Source organism: Crotalus tigris, unplaced genomic scaffold, assembly GCF_016545835.1.
Source record: "Crotalus tigris isolate CLP2741 ecotype Arizona unplaced genomic scaffold, ASM1654583v1 scf7180000024115.3125172, whole genome shotgun sequence".
Classification (NCBI taxonomy): domain Eukaryota; kingdom Metazoa; phylum Chordata; class Lepidosauria; order Squamata; family Viperidae; genus Crotalus; species Crotalus tigris.
Window position 1 is genome coordinate 1,087,653 of NW_024100392.1, and position 12,124 is coordinate 1,099,776.

The following is a 12,124-nucleotide window of genomic DNA, read 5'->3' on the forward strand; positions in this document are numbered from 1 at the left end:
TGGGGCAGTTGGGGATAAGACACAGATGTAGAAATCCTTACACAGCAGCAGAGAACGGTGTAGCTGAAAGAAGGAATGGTGTTTTGCAAACAATGAAAGATTCATTATTAGAGGATTCTGGTATGAGCAGGTCATATTGGGGAGAAGCCATATTGACTGCAAATTATATAGTTAACAGGCTGTGGAGTTCCTCCATTAATAATATTCCATATGCCATTCTATATGGGAGAAAGCCATCACTGGCACATTTGAGAATTTTTGGAAGTACTGCATGGGTACATATTCCAAAAGCAATCAGAAGAAAGGGACAGCAAAAGGCAAGAAAGCTCAGGTTTGTGGGCTATGAGCCAGGGTCAAAAGGATATCGCTTTAGCGATGGAAGTAAAAGAATTATAATTTCAAGATCTGCTAATTTTGCAGAACAAAATTGGGACAGAATTAATGCAAATTCTGGGTATATCTCACTTAATGATGGTGATCTATTTAACGACAACTCATCTAATGATAAAATGATTATTGAAGATGTCAATGTTCAGGGATGAGTGGCTGAACAAGACATGAAGCCAGATAGACTTGAGACACAGGAGCAGTTAATACCACGTAGGTCAGAGCGATGTAACAAAGGAATTCCGCCTGATAGGTATTCTGCCAGCAAGGTAAAGGTTTGCAATGTGTATTATGAGCCAAGACGTTACAAAGAAGTGTTGGCATTACCAAAAGCTGAACAAGAAAGATGGAAGGAGGCCATGGATAAAGAGATGAAATCCATGGGAGACCATGAAGTATTTAAATCAGTGACTTTGCCATAGGGAACCAAAGCTGTGGGTTGTAAGTGGGTATATAAGAAAAAGGTATTACCAAATAATGATGTACAGTATAAGGCCAGGTTAGTAGCACAAGGTTTTTCACGATTAAAGAATGTATTAAGTCAATAGGTCTGATGTCTCTTCCTATCATGAAGGGAGGAGTGTTGGAATATTCATGAGCAGGAAGAGTCATGTGGTAACTCAGTCAGCCAATGTGAAGAAAGTGCTACTGAGTCTGTGCAAAAGGGTATTGAGTTAGGAGCTGGATTTCCAGTCTCTGGTTTGTCTCTGTATCTCTCTGGAAGAAGTCTTCATTTGTGCTATGTTGCTGTAAAGAAGAATGTATGGTATTGTAAATATTTTTATATAAATATAAAGAAGTTATTTTGAATCAGCTAAATGCAGTCAACTATGAGAGCTTCTGATTTATTTTTTCACCAATAGAGAAATTAAAATTATCTAATAATATGCCTTCACCAGTATGGCCTAGTTTACACACTTATGTCCTCTTTAGTGTTTTCCGCACCTCAAACTCTTCATCTCTTGGTTATTTATTATCTTAATAGGCATGGGGAGTCTATAGACCTTCAGATGCAATTGAGCTACATTTTCTAATTGGCATGGCCAATGGAGTAGGACTTGGGAACATCTGGGGGATTATAGGTTCTCCATACCCAATGAAAATCTGCTACCAACAGAGTTAGCAGTAATTCCAAATACAGATAGGAACGTGAGCACACTTTCAAGGATAGGAGTAAGGACCAATTTAGTAGTACTGAAGCAAAAATATTTAAAGTGCTGTTATCTGACCATGGAAATTAAACAGTTACACAGGAAATGAGAATGGAAAAAGGGGAGTTCCTGCTATTACGTGGCCATTTCAATATTTGAAGCTTGATCCTGTGGCCAGGGCTTCTAGAAAAAGTGGCCATAAAGTACAATTCTTGGAAATATTATTGTAAAATAATATTTTATTATCAGTAAATCCTGTGAGCAGCATGAGTTGTTAAGAGTTGTTACTGAAGGAACTATGATAGCACAGTGGTTAGAATGCAGTATTGCAGGCTGACTTCTGAGGTTGCTAAAATGAGGACCCAAATTGTTGGGGGCAATATGCTGACTAACCACTTAGAAAGTGCTATAAAGCAACAGTCCCCAACCTTTGTGGTTTGGTGGCCTGATGGGGAAGAGGGGAAACGGGCCTTAGCGGAATCTTCTGAGCTTGTTTAAAACTAAAGAAATGTTTAATACTAAACAATTCAGAAGCATATCAGTCAACCACTTATATAACAGAGTAAGATCAATATAGCCAACATGAAGTCAGTCTGTTCTCTGATTACATGGAAAACGTTAAGTGGTAAGTTTAATTTTAGCACAAAGAAGGCAAAAATAGATGAATTAGAACTCAGGAGATCTTTCCTCATAGTCCTGTGCTCTCACCACTATCCCACATCTCTAGTGTCTAATCTTTCCATTTCCTCCTGTTATTCCTTGCATCTGCACAACAGTAATTTCCCTGCTGATGTAAAAGTTAAGTGAGTTCCAGTTTTGACTATTCTAAATAAAATTACTTGTTGCTTTTCTGGCCTAGAATCAATCTGCCCATGAGAGAAAAAAAAGACAAGAATCTCATACATATTCCCAAGCAAGCTGAAGAGGAAATAAGACAGCACTTTTGTTCAACAGTTATCATTCACTCATTAAAATATTTTGTAATGATCTTTAACATATTGTAAAAACAATTAGGACTCAAATTATGTCCAAGCCATGATTTCCAATAGTAGTAATTAGTTTATTTCTGATGTCTGTATGGATGGTATCAGACCAAAATTTATAAGCCATTTTGATGTGAGAAGTCTTTAGTTTTGTCTGCAATCATTCTACCACTGTCGCCGTACAGAGCTGGACACCTATAGCAGCATGTGTTGTTACTTGTGCAGTAGTGGTAGACTACTCATTCCAACCATATTGTAAATATTTAACTATTCTGCCCATCTCAGTCTAGTGCAAGTCTGCAATACCAAGACAATGGAACAGAATAAAGAAAAAGCAGTGAACACGAACTATTTAGCTCTGCTGAACAGATTGAAACAGTGCAAAGCTGAGATGACCGAACTCCCTTTTGTCTCAGCTATCTTCAGAACTTCGACTGTTGTAAAAAAAAAAAAAAAACCTGCTTGATTAAAAAATAGGCTGTAGAAAGAAGTGTACAGGAGAGTTAATAGACAGAATCCTACAGCCATATTTGCCTTGTTTGTGATGGTTGGTAGATGCTTTTCCTGGCATCTAAAGAGGTGCAGTTCAGGTAAAACAGCACAGCCAGACGAATGAACTCTTCACTTTGTGATATGTTCCGTGTGCATGAACAGCACTTGCCAGTGAAACAGAACAGAGACAATATACATGAGATAGGGATCAGCAATTGGGACATCCAATTTTGCACTAGTATAGGTTTTTGCTAATGCAAACATGGACGAACAGAACCAACTTCGCACTGGAGAAGATTCCTAAAACTAGTCTCAACTATCAACGTATACACTAAATAAAGAGAAAAGTTTAGAGATACAAGAAAATGTCTGAAAGCTAAAGTTCCCTAAAAATATGCAAAATTTGGGCAGGCATATAAACTGAACAAATAAATTTGGAGTTCTCTCAACTGATGATATTGGAATTTGAATTAGCCAAAGAATCCATGACATGCTTGGATTGGACTAATATTATCAAGGGCATGATACTCATGGGACATTACACACTAGATCTGTTTTATATTGGGGAAGATGTGACATGTTCTGAAAAAGAAACACTGAACTCCGCCCCGTCACTTACAGATTACTGTCTGATTGCTATAGAGTTTTAATCCCTATCTACACTGAGGATGGACCTATTAGATCAGTCTGCCCAAAGCAGGTAATAAATCCTGTGAATATTCAGAGACTCTTGAGGAATTACCTGATTAGATGGTGGAAAGTTTGTTTCAGACTCCATTTACCTAAAATAGACTCTGGAGGAATAGACAGGATTGTATTGCTGTAGCTTCCTGATTTATAGAGGAGTTCAATCAGATGAAGAGGCAGACCAGACCTAATCACTAAAGTACTACTAGATTAAACCCTGTCTTGAGTATTACCAGAGCACACAAACTCACATTTGAGCATTCACATTGATAACTTGAAAAAAGAAAAAAAAATATATTTTGTTGCCTTTATGGAATCTGCTAAATGTGATCCAGTGGTCCTTTGTAAGGCAATCTGTTCCCTTTTAGGGAAATATGCTTACGGAGATTATCTAAAAGGCAATTATGGAGAATTTTCATAACATTTTGCGGGCAAAACCATTCAAAGTTTGGGTGAACTAGATTCCATCTGACCCGAATGAACAGAGATGACTGAAACCTGATTTTGTGATCTGATTTTTTTTTTATCATCAAAATGCCAACAAGACACGTGTACATTTCATATGGTTCTAACTCACAATCTTGAAGGCTATCAGGATCAGGGTGGAAAGGAACAAAGGTTATATAGTTCATGATTTGGGGGTTCTCCTTGGCTCCTACCTCTTGCTTGAAGACATGTTGGCAATTTTTGCTAGGAGGGCTTTTGTACAGTTCATCTTGTGTACCAACTGGGGCAATTCCAGGCTGAGGGGACACTGTTCACAACCATTCATGCTCCAAGGACTTCTTGTTACCTGGTTGAATTACCTGACTGAATTACAGCATACTGAACATTGGGCTGCCTTGAAGAACATTTCAAATCTACAGCGTATACAAAATACAGCAGCCAGGCAGTGATACGTATGTTCTGATATATTTGGGTGATGTTTGGCATGTGATTCTTTGAATTTTATCATTTTTAATGTGTACTTGGCATTTTGTATTCTTATGTTGGGTTGACACTGTTAGCTGCCTGTAGACTTTTGGGGAATAATCAAAATTAAATCAATAAATGTTCAATTTATCTAAAATCAGTAAGGGTTACTAGTAAGATGAAGATTCTAGTGTATCATTATATAATTTTTATATATAAATCTGTAATATAATAAGAATTTTAGGACAACTGTTTGTAAACAAGAGAAGCATGAAGGAATGCTTTAAATAAAGACTTTATACTATAAACATTAGCTGTAAACAGATATAATGCTTTTTGCAGTAATAACGAAATTCAGGCAATCTTTCAAATATTTCAGAATATTTCTGAATTTCAGACAATGTGGCAAATAGGAATAGTTATTAATCCAAAATCGGGTTTTTTGGTTCCCCTTACTATTTTGTACCTTTCCAAATCAAATAAAGGTGCAGATGGTGGACTAGAATGTCTAATCAGCTGGAACTTGAGTATTTAAAAGAACTTTTTCACTACATCAGCAGGTCAGTTTCCTTAGATCTGGGCAGAATACAAAGATATGCTATTGTTCTACCATTGGTGAAAAACATTAAATGATAATGTAAGATATTCTCTGAAAAGAAGACAGTAATATGGAATATTATAGTCAAGAAAGACTTTTTGACCGGTGTAGAATATGTCTTTTAAAGCCCATTTGTTCCACGAGATATTTGTAAATGAAGTGGCCATTATATAGGAAGTCCTCGACTTATGACCATAATTGAGCCCAATATTTCTGTTGCTAAGTGAGACATTTGTTAAGTGAGTTTTGACCCATTTTATGACCTTTCTTCCCACAACTGTTAAGTGAATTGCTGCAATTGTTAAGTTAGTAACAGAGTTGCTAAGGAAATCTGGTTTTCCCATTGATTTTGCTCGTCAGAAAGTCACAAAAGGCAATCACATGACTCTGGGACATTAAAGCCATTATAAATATGAGTCAGTTGCTAAGCGTTTGAAATTTTATGAAGTGACCATGGGGTTGCTGCAACAGCCTTAAGTATAAAAAAAGGTCACAAATTACTTTTTTCAGTGTCATTGTATCTTCGAACAGTCACTAAATGAACTGTTGTAAGTCAAGGACTACCTGTATAACATATGGTATGATGTCTCTATATGCGTGTTTTGATTTTTTCCCCATATCTGCAATTAGATTTGTCTTATTGATGGCTATTTTATTTTATTACCTTGCTGGGATAATTTTTTCTTTATAGGATACTTCAAATATTTCAACTATATAAATGTAATGTGGTACAAAAATGAAATTTGAATGGGGATTCAAATATAGCTTTTTACTTATACTTTATTATAAGTAAAATTACTTATTATTTCCTAGTATTAAACCATTCTAAGCCTTGTCTTTTTCTAATAGTTTTGAACACTTTTGTCAATGATAGAATACTACGTTAAATATTAAATCAAAATCACTAATTCTTCTAAGGAATAGCATTTTATTACATTTGAACATGCATGTTGTAAGAACTTCTAAACTGAATGGGTAAAGAATAAGGCTTGACTGACCCTGTTTGATTTAAGTTTTTCAAGTTAGGATTTGTGTTTCCTTTTAGCTTTTACAAGGACTAGAAGTATAACTTAGATATATTGAGATACTTATGCAATATAACCTAAATGACGATGTCAAGCAATTTAAACGCTGTTGTATGTTCAGTACACAATTTGTCACAGTTTTTTTCTTGGGTTATTCATACGGAGAGAATTAGGAGGCAAGGATATGACATCCAGAAGTTGCCACTAACTATAGAAAGAAGGAAATGATAGATTTCTTCCGAAATGAATGGGTGAAAATCATCATGCTTCCTTTTTCACTGTAATTTTTATTTCCCTTACTGGGAGAAAAAGAGAAGTTACTTGGCTCCCAATTTAATTCCAGCAAAAAGACTACAGTTTTAGCAGCAAAAATCCAACAGTTCTACTTTCTATTAGGATATATTCTTCTTTGGATGAAAGAGGTTGAAAATAGTTGTCTACAAGTGTATATAAGGGAGATGTGCATGTGTGTGCATGTAAATAAATGTATCATCAATAAGCGTTGTGCAAAACGCAGGACTTACATTTTTCTACCAAGTAACTTCTTTTGATTGGACTGTTACATGTAATTTCAGAAATGAACTTAAGTAACTGATCCCTAACAAATTAGTATAATTTATTAGTGTCTATGTCAGGGGTAGTCAACCTTGGGTCTTTTATGACTCGTGTCATAAAAGAGCCAAGGTTGACTACCCCTGGTCTATGTTCTAATATGCAAAATCGACACGTGGTTTGTTTGCCAACTAAAAGATGGGAAGGAAAGGAACAGAATGTAAGGGGGGGGAGCTGCTATTAGTCAATCAACCACCTCCAGTGTGCTATTCTTCCATTAGGACTCCAAGCCAACTGGCAAAGCCAGGTCTTCAGGCTTTTGTGGAAGATCAGGAGGGTGGGAACCAATTACACCACAGGGAAAGATGTTTCAAAGGGCCATGGCCACAGCAGAAAAGGCTCTTCTCCTGGACCTTGCAAGTCAGAATTCGTTGACTAACGGGATCTGTAGCATACCTCCTCTGCCGGCACAGGTGAGGCGGGCTTGTCCCATATGAATCAGTCACACACACACACACACACACACACACACACACACACACACACACACACGTATATAGGTATATATACACACACACTGTATTATATATCATATATAAATTATAACCTTTGTCTCTTGAGTAACACTATCATCATTTCATTCTTTTTCTCTTAGTAGTAAGATCTGCTACTCTGCTGATTTTAAGTATTATTAATTTTCTTGGAATCTGCCCATTTTATATTTTTTTTGTTTTTTTCTTGTGTGTTTTGACTTTCTTCACAGGTTCCTTATTCAATTGTCTACTGCCTTTAGTTTCCTATCTCATGCTTGCTTATGCCAGTTGTCAGGTATTCTATATGTTTAATTTTAGTTCCTGCCAAATAAACAACTATTTAGTTTAGTTTTATGAGCAACTGAATATTCTATACCACGGATGTCAAACTCGATCATATCATGTGATGTATCGTGACTTTTTTGCCTTTGTGGAGCTGGGTGGGCATGGCCTGCATGTGATGCATCCAACTTGCGGGCCACCAGTTTGACACCCTGTTCTACACCATCAAGAAAACCATAAGAGTGGAGGATTTATCACTAAAAATACAATACAATGTGTATAACCAGATAGACCTATGAATAACTTAGTTTCTGTTGAGAAATTCAATAATTTTTTAGTCTTATAATTAACTTCTTGATTCTGCTTTAAGTTGCCAACCTATGTTTAAGGAATATTTTGAACCTTTCATTCATCCATTGTAAATTTAGTTTACATTTGAATAAGATAATTAAAAATATAGTGTAAAGGCAGGATAAAAATATTTTAAATTGCAGAGAATTTACGCTGAGCTTGTCAGCTGGAAAACTGGCAGCCTGGGTTTGAGACCCAAATGCTATGCAACAGGCTGAACTCCCGTTTCTTGCCCAGCTAGCAGTTCGAAAGCATGCATATGTGAGTAGATAAATAGGTACCACTTCAGTGGAAAATTAACAGTGTTCTGTGCACCTCAGCATATAGTCATGGCCACAGGACCACAGAAGCATCTTCAGACAATGTTGACTCCCTCAACTAAGAAACAGAGATGAGCACTGCTCCCTAGAGTCAGACACAATTGGAAAAGGAAATGTTTACCTTTTTTTACAGTATTTATATTATAATGTATTTATATATAAAAAGTAAACGCATGCAGTTTATTCAAATTCAGAAAACATATTAAGATACAATAATTATCTAAATGTCTTTTGTACTTTAACAATGACTTTCACACAGTTGGTACTACAAGTATTCTTGCTGTCATCATTTTAACTGTGACCCGATGGGTCATCATTTCAGAAATATTTCTTTATTAGATTCCTTCAGCAATGGCAGAGGTTCTTAGGTAGTTGAAAACTTCTTAAAAATTCAGGGAAATATTCAGAAATGTGTCTGCCTTGAAAGTAGCTCATGCTGAACTGTATAGTACAATCAAGCATCAGGACCTGACCATAGGAATACACATTTGCATTAGGTCAAAAAACCTTTATAGTCATTTTTATGTCATCAAATTTTTATACAATTTGCCAAACTTCAAATACTTGAGTTATGTATCCTGGATTTTGGACGCATTTTGTACATTAGACCACCTGAGCTAATTTTTAAGCTTCCTTTAAAAAGTTGTTGCTCCATGATGCACTTTTTCATTCAGTTAAAGATTATAGACATAAGAGTTTTAGTAATATATTAGATGTCAATAATAACATACAGTATTATGTTAACACATTATATTTCATAGAGAAAGAATATTTTTCTTTCTTTTTCTTTTTTCAAAGATAATTTTTATTAAATTTTGACATTTTACAAAAACAAAACAATCTTCCCCCCAACCTCCCCAACCCTCCCATTCTCTCCCCCGACCTTCCCAGAGCTGGATATAGGCTTAATTAGAATTTCATCAAAAAATCTAAAAGATATAAACCATAAATAAATCTAACATTAGTTAAAAATCTAAATAGATTAATTAGAAAAATTATAAAATAATTAACAATAGTATATATATATAAAAGAAACATGAATACAAAAGATAAATGTTTAAAAAAGAAAAGAATAAAAAAGGGAAAAAAGAAGAACAAAAAAAAGAAAAAAAAACCAAAATATTCCATTTTAAATATAAATTGTTAAAAAAGTAGATAATATTTTTTATATCTAACTTATATTGTATAAAATCTATCCATTTTTTCCATACCACAACATACTTTTCTTGCGATTGATCCTTCAAAAAAGCCGAAATCTTTGCCATTTCCGCCAAATAAGAAACTTTAAAAAACCACTCTTGCAAAGTAGGCAAAGATTCCTTCTTCCAACATTGCCCTACTAACAACCTTGCAGCTGTAATTAAATTTAACATCAGTGTAGTCTCCTTAGTATCACAATCAATAACGATACCTAACAAAAACAATTGTGGGGTAAATTTTACCCTCCTTCTAAAAATTCTTTGAATATTCCACCATATCTTTATCCAAAAGGCTTTTATATTTTTACACGACCACCAAATATGATAATAAGTAGTATCCAAACATCCACATCTCCAACATTTAGGCTGTAAGTCAGGATACATATGAGACATTTTTTGTGGATCAAGGTGCTATCTGTAAAACATTTTATAAAAATTCTCCCTTAAATTCTGGGCTTGTGTAAATTTAACATTTCTCACCCAAATAGTTTCCCAAGTATCTAATAAAACTGGTTCACCAAAATTTTGTGCCCATTTAATCATACATTCTTTAACTAATTCTGCTTCTGAATCCAATTCTATTAACACCCCATAAATTCTCGTAATATGAGTTCATCTTTGATCTTTTACTTGTTTAAAAAAATTCTCAACTTCTCTAAGCAAACCCACATTGCAATCTACCTTCCACCTATCCACAATTTGTCTATACTGAAACCATGAATATATAATATTTTCTTGTGCTAAATCTTCCAAAGATTTTAACTGCCAATTTTTACCATCCCATCTAAGTAATTGTGCATCGCAGGAGAAGAAGCCACCTTTGGAACTGTAGAAGCTACTTGTCTCTTTGAAGCCATTTAAAAAAAACAAAAAAAACAAAAGATCTTGTTTCTTCTTTCTTCCTTCTTAAAAAAAGAAAAGCAGTAAAAAATATCCTCAAAAAGAATAAAAAAACAAAGGAGAGTTTAAAAAATCTCAAATCCAGCTTTTAAAAAAAGGAAAAAAGTTTAAAAGAAAGCTATATAGTCCATAACATTCCGTTTGACTCACTTTCTTCCGGAAAAAAAAAAAAAACTTTCAAATCACCATTTTACTTTCACTCTCCACCCAAACAAAAAAAAAGAGAAAAAGAAAATCAACCTAAACTAAAAATCAAATAAAAACCAATAAATTCAATCCTTTACCCAGCTCTGTCCGTTTTAAAAATAACTCACCAAGTTTCTTTAAGCACGGAGGTGATAGCAGCGTTTTGCTTTGTTCCCAAAGGAACAAAGACAGCTGGGAGGCGGAGGCAACCCGAACTCCGAGGGAGCTCTCTTTTTCACCCCCCAAGAAAAAAATTCCTGGGGGGTTTGAGAGGCTCTACCTCTATTCGGGTGATTCTCTTCCCCCCCTTCGCCCGGGAGGGGGATTTCGAGCCACGGGACAGCTGGTATCTGCTGCACTCCACGGTTCTCACGCTCTCCCAGGAGGATGGCTAAAAGGTAGCCGCCATCATCGACGCTATCCACCGGAAGTTCTCAATATTTTTCTTTCTTTTTCATACTACTAGCTACTGAATTAAACTGAATCATCTATGCTTCCTTTACAAAGTGATTTTACATAAGTTCCTTTCTTTCTAAAACAGATGTATTTCAGGGGTACAAGAGTAGCTACTTATTCTCACCAGGTTTTAATTCCATCATCTTTTTTCTTAACTAAGAAGGAAAATGTTTCCAACATGTTAAGATCCTCCCTGTTTTTATTCCTGAATGAATTTTCTTTTGAAATAAGTAGGATGGCAAAATTCTTCCAGGAATACTCCCAATTTTATACCAAAATTAAAACCACAGATGTTGAACTAGTTTTTAAAAAAACATAAGCAATGTACAATATGTTAGGATTTCCACTTGAGTACATTTATTTTGGTTACTTATCAATTCAATTGTTTTATGAAAAGCATGTGGACGTTAAGAATTTTCATCAGTTTAATGGAAAAAATATCGCGTTCACAAACAAGTATGAATGCCTTTTATTGCCCAAACCACCTGTTTCTTGCTTACCTATGACTCACTGATTTCTTGGCTGTAGAGACATTTCTTTATATTTATTTATAACAAGCTCCAACTGATCCATTAAAAAATTCTCTGTGTCCGTTCATGCGCAAACCTGTGCCTGTGCATGTGTGTGTGTGTTTAAATCAAGAGAAAGTAAAAGAAAAAGCAACAGTTTAGCAGTATTTTCACATTCATTAAGACAAAAATTGTAAAACAATATAATATGATTCAGTAGCCCATTTTATTAGGGTTCATGAAGGTCCCAATCAGTATCTATGACAAAAGGCATTAATACATTCTTCATCCCAAAGCTCTATCTGAATAATAAAATGTAGAAATCAAGATGATCCATGCCATCTTACATTACCTGGAGCTCCTATTTAATGCCTTCACTTTAAAATATTGTAATAGTAGTTTCAAGGCACAACACCAAGAAATTAATTATTATATAGATAAAGGAACAGATTACAAAATATAGGTCTTTTAGTGGAAGGTGAATGCAGTAAATAATTTTTGTTTGTTTTTGTGTTTAGAAAAAGCTACCTAATTCCTATAAAACTAATATATACGTTTCTGAAATTTTCAAAAGAAAATATGACACATATTTATATATAGA

The 12,124-nt window shown here is 34.9% G+C and overlaps 2 protein-coding genes across 3 annotated transcripts in view; one reads left to right on the forward strand and one right to left on the reverse strand.

The window, feature by feature from the left end:
• Positions 1-12,124, reverse strand: part of CMSS1 (cms1 ribosomal small subunit homolog) — a 208,267-nt gene that overhangs the window by 167,833 nt on the left and 28,310 nt on the right. The window lies entirely within an intron of this gene.
• Positions 1-12,124, forward strand: part of FILIP1L (filamin A interacting protein 1 like) — a 107,435-nt gene that overhangs the window by 68,952 nt on the left and 26,359 nt on the right. The gene's annotated exons all lie outside the window — the stretch shown is intronic.